The sequence below is a fragment of the Mus caroli genome, chromosome 10 (assembly GCF_900094665.2).
Source record: "Mus caroli chromosome 10, CAROLI_EIJ_v1.1, whole genome shotgun sequence".
Lineage (NCBI taxonomy): Eukaryota > Metazoa > Chordata > Mammalia > Rodentia > Muridae > Mus > Mus caroli.
In genome coordinates this window covers 16362933-16372521 of record NC_034579.1, presented here as the reverse complement: position 1 = coordinate 16372521, position 9589 = coordinate 16362933, and the positions used below count along the sequence as shown (strand labels likewise).

Below are 9589 nucleotides of genomic sequence, written 5' to 3'. Positions count from 1 at the left end.
AAAGAAAAGAAAAGAAAGAAAGAAAGAAAAATACACAGAATATACTGTAAGAAATTTTGTCAGTTAAAAAAAGCAAAAAGCACTCGTTGTTGTTCTAGTGGACTAGAATTTAATTTCTAGCACCCACATGGCAACCAACAACAATTCAAAATTCCCGTAAAGGGATCCAACAAACATGCAACCAATCACCCATACATAAAACATTTTAAAAAAACTGGTACAATTCTTAAAAACAAATAAACTGAAAGAAACCTCACCAATCGGTCATCACAGTGCTTTATGGACTTAAAGCACTAAACTGTTTCTCACATACAAAAGCCTCAATGTGCACTATATAGTCTCCTCCTCTAGTATAAAGGTGACTAAAGGCCTCCTAACAGCTGGGACTTGCAGGGCAATGCCAAGCTCCCCTGTATCTTGCTGGTAAGAAAGAACAACAAAAGATAAAGGAATTAAAGAGAACATAAGAAATATGAGAACTACAAAAAAGATGTCAGCACCACTTTACTAAACACTGATTCAATTAGACCTCACTAGTGCAGATAGTAGTAACAGTATTGATTTATAAAATGTGCTTCTCCTGAAAAAATTCTAAACATGTGGTAAATCATTACATGTAAATACCAAATTCACACTTTTTTCAGTGATTCAGAAGAAGAATATTGGGGGCTGGGGGTAGAGCACAAAATAAGAAAACATTTATTTTGCCATGTAAGTTGAACCATAAACAGTAGGCAGCATGGAAAATAACCAACAGGTGGGCAAATTTATATACAACTAACCTCTGAATGTTCCAAAACTTAAATACTATAACTTACTGCTGACCAAAAGCCTTACTGATAACAAACTTGGCACATTTATAGTTGTATTGTATGCTGCAAAAAACAAACAAACAAACAAACAAAAAAACCCTGCAATACAAAAATTATTAATGAAAACTCTCACATGAAGATATCAGCATTACACTGTTAAGTGGCTACTCAGTATACACGCAAATTATGATAGCAATAGAAAGTAATTGTGAATTATAGTATGTACCAAAGTTAATGAAGTCACTGTTTAATGCAGCATCTTCTCTGTGTGTTTTTAATTTTTCTATAGCAAATAAACCAGTGACATATATAATTTAACTAGTATATATTTTATGGTGATAAAGTATTTATGTATTTTCATACAAGTGACTTTTTAGTTTTTTTCAATTATTTCTTTTTTTTTTTTTTTNAGACAGGGTTTCTCTGTGTAGCCCTGGCTGTCCTGGGAACTCACTCACTCTGTAGACCAGGCTGGCCTCAAACTCAGAAATCTGCCTGCCTCTGCCTCCCAAGTGCTGGGATTAAAGGTGTGCACCACCACTGCCTGGCTTTTTCAGTTATTTCTTAGGGTCTACAAATTATTTCAAACTGCTAAAAAAAAAATTTAGTCATCCACATAGACCAGCACTCTTATTCAGACAACTGAAATGAAAGTAGCTCAAGTTCAAACCTACATAGGCTAACATGAGTTCAAGAGCAGCCTGGGCTCTTAGTAAGACCTGGTATGCAAAAGGAAAGAAAGCATTAGTGATACAGCAGCTCTGCAATAGAGCACTACCTGTTTAGCAAGCACTCAGCGTAGGTTCCTTTCTTACAGTAGAATTAAAAAATAAGAACCAAGTATGGGATTGCTTAGCACGTATAAGGTAAGGAGTTTGTTTCCCAGCCCTTAAAGAGGGTAGGAGAAACTGCAGACTAAATTCATTTATTTAAATGTATATTTTATGTAGTGGGTGATTTGCCTCCACGCATGCCTGTTACCCGCTGAGGCCAGAAATGAGTGATGTCTCCTAGGACTAGAACTGCAGGTAGTTGTGAGCTTCCGGAAGTGTGGATGCTGGGAATCGAACCCCATGTTCTCTGGAAAAGCAGTAAGAGCTATCTCTCTCCAGACCCAAGTTATTTTTTAGTGTGGTTATATATGTGTGTTTGGTTGCAAAAATGCTACAGTCTAGATGTGAAAAATCAGACTGTATAAAGTTTAGAGAGGTGGGTCCCTCCTCCTTGCACAGGAGACTGAATTGAGGTGGTAAAGCTTGCACAGAAGGTGTTCCTAATGCTAAGCCATTTTACCACCTCAGTTCCATGTTAAGTCAAGATCCAATTGTGTAATTTTTCTAATTTCTAACCTACTAGTCAAAATAAGTAATCATGTCCATAAGACTCAATTTATTAACTTTGTAAAGGCCTGTGTTTCTCACATATCATTAAATAATTCTGAAGGTACTTATTTGTTTAGAGTTTGAGGTTACAAGATAAAAAGGTTAGCCAAGAGTGATGGCACAGGCCTTTAACCCAATACTGGGAACACAGAAGCAGCTGGATCTCTGAGTTCAAGGCTACCCTGGTCTACACATGAGTTCTAGGACAGCCAGGGTTATAGTCACAACAAAACCAAAATAAGCTAAGCAAGTAAATGACTTGGGCACAATGAGAAAGGTGTGTCATCCCAGTACCAGGTACTCAGTAGGGCTCCACAGCAAGACCTTGTCTCAAAGGATGGCAGTGGTGGTTGTTTTGTTTCTAAATGGCATTTTGTGTCCTAAGCCTTCTTACAAAGTATTTCTAGAAGTGGGGAAAAGGTAATATACAATGAAATGAAAAAAAAATTTTTTTTCTTAAAACTAACTCAAAATCTGAATTTACAGAAGGCAACACACTCCGCACCAAAAAAAAAAAAAAAGAGAGAAATGCCCCCCAGGGTACCTGGGGTTGAACCCAGGGCCTTGTGCTCATTAGGCAAGAACCCTACTTCTTGAGCCACCTCCATGGCCAGTTTCTAACACTCTTAATCACTTCATCTGATTCAGGTTGACAGTCAAGTTTCTCAATTTAGTCACAAGTAAAACCTAGAGAACATAAATGTCTTTTACCTTGGGCTTTATGCAGGATCCAGAAGTCAGATGTCTTTGAGATACTGCCAAGATTCTTCTTGTAGAAAATGTTATGGGAAACTAAACTCTAAATTCAAATACCTAGCAAAAATTAAATAAAAAAGAGAAGTTTGAGTTTATGGTAAACCAGATATGCATTGGTTATAATACACATATTGGGTATACCAATAAATTATGTAGCCTAAACTGACCTCTTCCACTTTGACCTCTCCAGTACTGAAATTATAGGCATGTACCTTGCTTGACTTGGGAAACAATAAGCGTTTGATCATAACAATTTAACTAAGGAGCTCATGGTGGCAAACAATCCTAGCACTTGCAAAGCTGAACAGGAGAAAGGTGATTTTGAGTTTAGCCTAAGCTATGATGTAGCAACAGCCTATGTGACAAAAGAGGCCAGAGATATGGCTCATCGGTTAAGTGCACTAGCTGCTATTCTCTGCTGGGACTGTTCAATTCTCAGAACCCGAATGGTCATTCACGCCCATCCCCATCTCCAGTTCTAAGGAATCTGACACCCTCTTCAGACCTCCAAAAGCAACAAGCAGGAACCTGGTACAGACCTACATGCAGACAAACATAAACTAAAATAATTAAACCAACAAGAACACCTATAATCCACAAATTAGGGCAAAAAGGCAGAGATTCAGTCTAAGTTCATCCTCAGTTATACAGTGAGTTTGGAGCTCCTAGACTACAAGAGATCCCACAAACACAACTGTCAAAAAAAGGAAGAAAAAAAAACCTTTCTAGTCACAACACAGCAGAGTATCAGGTAACTGATACCTGAATTTTAACTGCAGTCACCTGACCTTTACAGAACAAATGTCATTACAGCCTGCAGCTGTATATAATAATGCTATAAATAATAATGTATATAATGATGTATGTAATAATGCTGTATTTTCTAACACCTACAACAGCTTAATACTCTGTCCATTTTCTTAAAACTTTCTTTTATCGAAAACCAACTTTTAAGAATTCCTTCAACTGCAAGCACAGTAACAACAAGTCTTACACAAGAATCTGATTAACCATCTAAGAAACAGGCCAAGGCCAGGAGGTGGTAGCGTGCGCCTTTAATCCCAGCACTTGGGAGGCAGAGGCAGGTGGATTTCTAAGTTCGAGGCCAGCCTGGTCTACAATTGAGCTCCAGGACAGCCAGGGCTACACAGAGAAATTCTGTCTCAGAAAAAAAAATAATTAATTAAATGTTATGCAGTTATCAGTACTAAAAAGGTTACAACACTGCAAATAATATTCAGAGATTATCAGATATATGCAAAGATTAAAAAAGCCATAAGAACAGAAATTAAACAAGGATAGCTGGCATTAACAGCCTAGCACTCAAAGTATTCATAAATAAAAATACATAAATCTATGTAATGATCAAATTTAAAATGCTATTTTGGAAATACAAAGAAGAAAAAGTTAAAATTAAACATGTCAATCAATAATAATATCCCCCTTTCTAAGTTTGAGGCCAGCCTGGTCTACAAAGTGAGTTCCAGGACAGCCAGGGCTACACAGAGAAACCCTGTCTCAAAAAACCAAAAAATAAAAATAATAACAATAATATCCCTTAAATAGTCACTGCCTTTCAACTGGGAAATTTTACAAAGTTGTGAAGCCAAAACCAACCTCAAGTGGGCTTTGGTACAAAAACAAAAACAACCAAGGAACACCAAAGAAAGAAAAACTAAATGGAAACCCCAAATTCTAACAGCATTTGGGAGGTGGACATGTTGGGGGCAAAACAGAAAGATGTGTTTGTGGTTTTTAGCATATACAGTCACAGACTATAAGAAGACTGATCCAGAATTTGACTGAAATCTCAAGAATGCTAGTATTTTCTGCACTACACTAACAAGTGCCTTACATGGCTAAAACTCAAGTATTAAAGTTTCAAATGCCAAACTTTCTCTGTTGGGCAGATCTCAGCGTTGGAAGCCAGCCTGATCTACAGAGAGTTCCAGGACAACCACGGCTACACAGAGAAACCCTGCCTCAAAAAGCCAAATAAATGAATGAATGAATGAATGAATCCATAAATATCTTAGAACCTTTTTTGGAATAATGTGTAAAAGTGGCTAGAAAACAAGTGACTTCAAGTGTGGTGACAAATACTTCCAAAGCCTGGGCTACCTCAAAAAATTAAAAAGAAAAAGAAAATGTTTTAAAGGCATTGTATGTATCCCATCTATAAATCCAGTCTCTTGTCCCAGGACTCAAAAGGCAGAGACATGAGTATCCCAACAAGTTCAAGACCAGTTCAGTCCATAGAGAAGGCTCTCAGTTAGTTAAGGCTAATCAGTTAGAGCTGCCTCAAAAACAACAAAATTTAAAAAACAAAAACAAAACAACAAACAAAAACAAAAAACTAACACAAAGCTGCTCAAAGTAGATTCTTTGGCTTACAATTTCAAACATTAGTCTTCATTTAGCAATATTAGCACCCAAATTTAAAGCAAATTACTGCCATCACATCTTTTAAAATAGAAAAATACACCATAGCTAATATTCACTCATTAAATGACAGCTCAACATTTGGTATGTTGATCTCTTTCAATCTTTAATTTCTATAGGTATAAAATAAGGTATTTGCAAGTTTATGGTTAAATAATAAATAGAAAAGGTTAAGCCGGCACATGGTGTGTGCTCTGCCATTAGTTATAATTTCTGGTTAGCCTTTTTATAGGGTTTCTACAGGCTACCCATAATTTCAAAAACTTGTCTATTTAAGCTTTTTCCTATGTTTTCAATACAGAATTAACAAGTATTCTATAAAAGTCATTCCAGGGATGTTTAATAAAATGTTTGTAAGTTTGATTTAAAATGTATCACAGAATAAACAAAATACAAAATTCTGAAAATAAGCAGAATATGGAAGTCCACTTAATTATCTTAGCTGTTGGTTTATTTGGTTTTTTGAAGCAGGGTTTCTCTATACACCCCTGGCTGTCCTGGAATTCATTCTATGGACAGGCTGACTTCAAACTCAAAGACCCTCCAGCCTGCCTCTGAGTGCTGGGATTATAGGCTTGAGCGAATATATCCGGCTGTTTTACTTTTGTACCAAAAACCTTCCATAATAAAAAGCAAAATAGATTAGTCACACACTTTTAGTTTGGTCCAGCTACTTATCACCCTGGTTTTTTGGTTTTTTTTAAAGAATGAACTAAGAACCACAGCACATTCTAAACCAAGCTGTGCCACTCCCTGGCTTATGTAGTCTTAAATTTTACACCTTTTGGGGGTTCCATCTACAAAAATAGAGAAATAGCCGGGCATGGTGCCGCACGCCTTTAATCCCAGCACTCAGGAGGCAGAGGCAGGCGGATTTCTGAGTTCGAGGCCAGCCTGATCTACAAAATGAGTTCCAGGACAGCCAGGGCTACAGAGAAACCCTGTCTTGAAAAACAAACAAACACAAACAAACAAACAAACAAAAATAGAGAAATAATGAATTAAGTAAAATTGGTGTTAGAAAGCCCTAAACTGGGCTGGAAAGATGGTTCAACAGTTAAGAGCACTGACTGCTCTTCCAGAGGTCCCGAGTTCAATTTCCAACATCTGTAATGAGATCTCATGCCCTCTTTTGGAGTGTCTGAAGACAGCTACAGTGTACTAATATACATAAAATAAACCTTTTAAAAAAAAAAAAAAAGTCAGGGGCTAGAGAGATGGCTCAGCAGTTAGGAGCACTGACTGCTCTTCCAAAGGTCCTGAGTTCAATTCCCAGGAACCACATGGTGGCTCACAGCCATCCGTAATGAGATCTGGCACCCTCTTCTGGTGCATCTGAAGACAGCTACAGTGTACTTACATATAATAAATAAATAAATCTATAAAAAAAAAGTCCCAAGACATTAAGTAAGATCAATACTATTACTTATGAAGTTCACAGTTAGACTTATTTTCAATCTTGAGTCAAAAATATTAAATGCCTATAACTCAAATACTCAATATTTTTAAGATTGTTTAGAAGCTAGATACCAGCAACACACAAACCCATATCCTCCAACCACAACCACTTACAATTACTACTCAGAGATACACTGATCTTCTATATTCTCTTATTAACCAGTACAATTGCTACCCAGAGATATACTGGTCTTCTAGATTCTCTCATTAACCAATCATAAAAATTACACAGCAGATATTCCATCAATGATTTCAAATACAGTTCCTGGGAATTACCAATCAAAAGATCTATAAACAAATGCAAAAAGCTTTCTCCACTTATTTTACATCACAGATAATCTAATGCAGTTTAGTTTGCTTGCTCCCCACAATAAGTTTTTCAACAAATTCAACTAGATACTAGCCTAAAAAGCAGTGCCTTTTCCAGATCGGCTTTCAAAGTCCTAAAATTAACTACTGCTTTCTAAGACAAAAGTCAACTCTAGGACAGGGGATATGCTTAGCTGACAAAGCTTTCCAGCACACACAAAGCCCCAGGTTTGATTCTCAGCACCACATACACTGGGTATGTATGGTGGCTGGAGCCTGTTATTCCAACACTGGAAATCTCAGCTGTTTACTAAAAACGACTTTAGACATCCTTCCCATCACACTACCCTGAATTTGGTTAGAATCACACAAAAAATGCAAATAAACTGTAAGTCTTTAAAGGTTCTTTATTGCCTAACAATACCAACTATCCCAGTTAGGGCTAATCCAGAATACAAGCTCATAGTGAGGACAAGACATTTTGTTCTACGCTTCCCTTTTAATATAAATATATATGCTGTACCAACAGGATGTGAGTCTGAAGTGACTAACGGTTTTAGGTATATTCGCTTTCAATTTCTTTTCTCCTTTTAAATTCTAATAGAAAACTTAAATTTAAACAAAAGGTATAAAGTACAGGTCCTCACTTTAACTAGATAAACTTAAAATATGTTGGGCATGAATTTGCACATCTATAACCCAAACACGTATATACATGGAGAACCCGTAGTTCGAAGCCACTTGGGCCCAAGAAGATCGTCTAGGGTACAGAAATCCAATATTCTGGTCACTCCCCAGACCAAGAAAACAAATCTTAAAACTCAACAGAAGTCCGAAGAAGTGACGAAAAAATATTATCCCACCACTCCCGAAGCTAAGGCAGGAGATTAACTGGGAGTTCAAGGCCAGCACTGAGTGACAGAACTATAACCCTCTTCCTTCACCCATTTATCCCACCAATCACCGCTGCCAATATCCTCAATTTCTAAAGTGTGCCAACTCTTACCAAAAAAGGTAGCCAGGCGGTGGTGGCGCACGCCCAGCACTTGAGAGGCAGAGGCAGGCGGATTTCTGAGTTCGAGGCCAGCCTGGTCTACAAAATGAGTTCCAGGACAGCCAGGGCTACACAGAGAAACCCTGTCTCAAAAAAAAAAAAAAAAACAGGAAAAAAAAAAAGGTATGTCAGCGCTTGGATTACTGAGAAAGGGCCCCTCTCTTAGTCGCATCCTTTAAGACCCGAATCCCGCTAGAAACAGGAACTACGCACCTACTGATCGTCTACAACAGCGAGTTGGTAAGGAGCCAAAATGAAAAACTTTGGCGCCAACACCCAGGTTTCTGCTACAAGCAACAAATCAAAAGCCTTCATCTAATTAAGCCTGGCCTAAACCGACATATGTACCCCACAGAGGCGAGGGAGGCGGCTTAACCGCCACGCACGACCTGGCAGATTCCGCTTGCTTAACTTTGTCGCAGCTCGCCGTTATCTCCTCCGACTCCCAAAGGCTAGGGCCAGGAAGGAAGACGCCTCCCCCAAGGCCAACGACAAGCAAAGCAAGGAAACTAACACACGCGGCGGCGTTGCCAATGGCAGGGAAGAAAGGGAAAAAAAGCACGCGTGCGCAGAGCCCTGAGCCGGGCGCGCGCAGGAGTCCCGGCCGAGGCCGTGGGGGAAGGGTCGGCGATCGGCTTGCGCACGCGCACGCCGAGGCCTCCCGGGCTCCGGCCCCGAGCCAGGTTCGCAGCCCGGCCCGCTGGTGGCGCAGCTCCCCATCCCCCACCCCGGCGGCCCGCGGCGCGTTCCAGACCCGAGGGAGCGAGGAGGAAAACGCACGAGTAACGGCTCGGGGTCCCCGTTCTCGCCGCCGACCCGTCACCACGCGTCAGAGTTGTCCATACCCAACCGCCCTGTCGCCTCGGCTTTCTCCTTTCGAGTGACTCGAATGCGGCGCGAGGCCTACCTGACACGCCGAAGCACGATGTGCGCGCAGGGTTCTCCGTGGTAACTACACAGCGGCCATTTACCGACTCCAGAAGGAGAGGAAGACCATAGAGGCGGCCTCGTCGAGCTAGCTCGGCTCCGTCACTTCCGACTCGGGGCGTGGCCTTCCAGGCCGCTAAATCGCTAGACAGGCCCCTCCCACCGTCCCGCCCAGGCGCGGCTGGCGAACCGCGGTTGAGTGTAGCCCAAGGCTTTCTGGGAAGTCTCGTTGCCCGGTCTCGCGAGGTGTAGCCGACATGGGGCGGGGCAAGGGCGGGGGCGGGGCCCGGCCCCGAAGGGCTGTGCGGCTCGGCTTTGTTAGAAGAAGACTCGAGACTGATGTCCCCCGACTTCTGAGCCGTAGTTAGCGAGCCTGGCTCCTTCTGAGGCGGCGGCCCAGAGCACGCCAGAAGCTCTCTCACTGAGGGAAAGGCCGGAAAACCGACGAC

At 40.6% G+C, this 9589-nt stretch overlaps 1 protein-coding gene across 5 annotated transcripts in view; it reads right to left on the bottom strand.

The window, feature by feature from the left end:
- Positions 1-9264, bottom strand: part of Bclaf1 (BCL2 associated transcription factor 1) — a 30849-nt gene extending 21585 nt beyond the window's left edge. For all 5 annotated transcript variants that reach the window (XR_002378879.2, XM_021173724.2, XM_021173726.2 and 2 more), the window contains exons 1-2: positions 9121-9264; positions 2906-3007 (exon numbers count right to left, since the gene is read on the bottom strand). The gene's annotated coding sequence lies outside the window, so the exon portion shown is untranslated. The remainder of the gene's footprint in view (positions 1-2905; positions 3008-9120) is intronic.
- Positions 9265-9589: the final 325 nt, after the last annotated feature.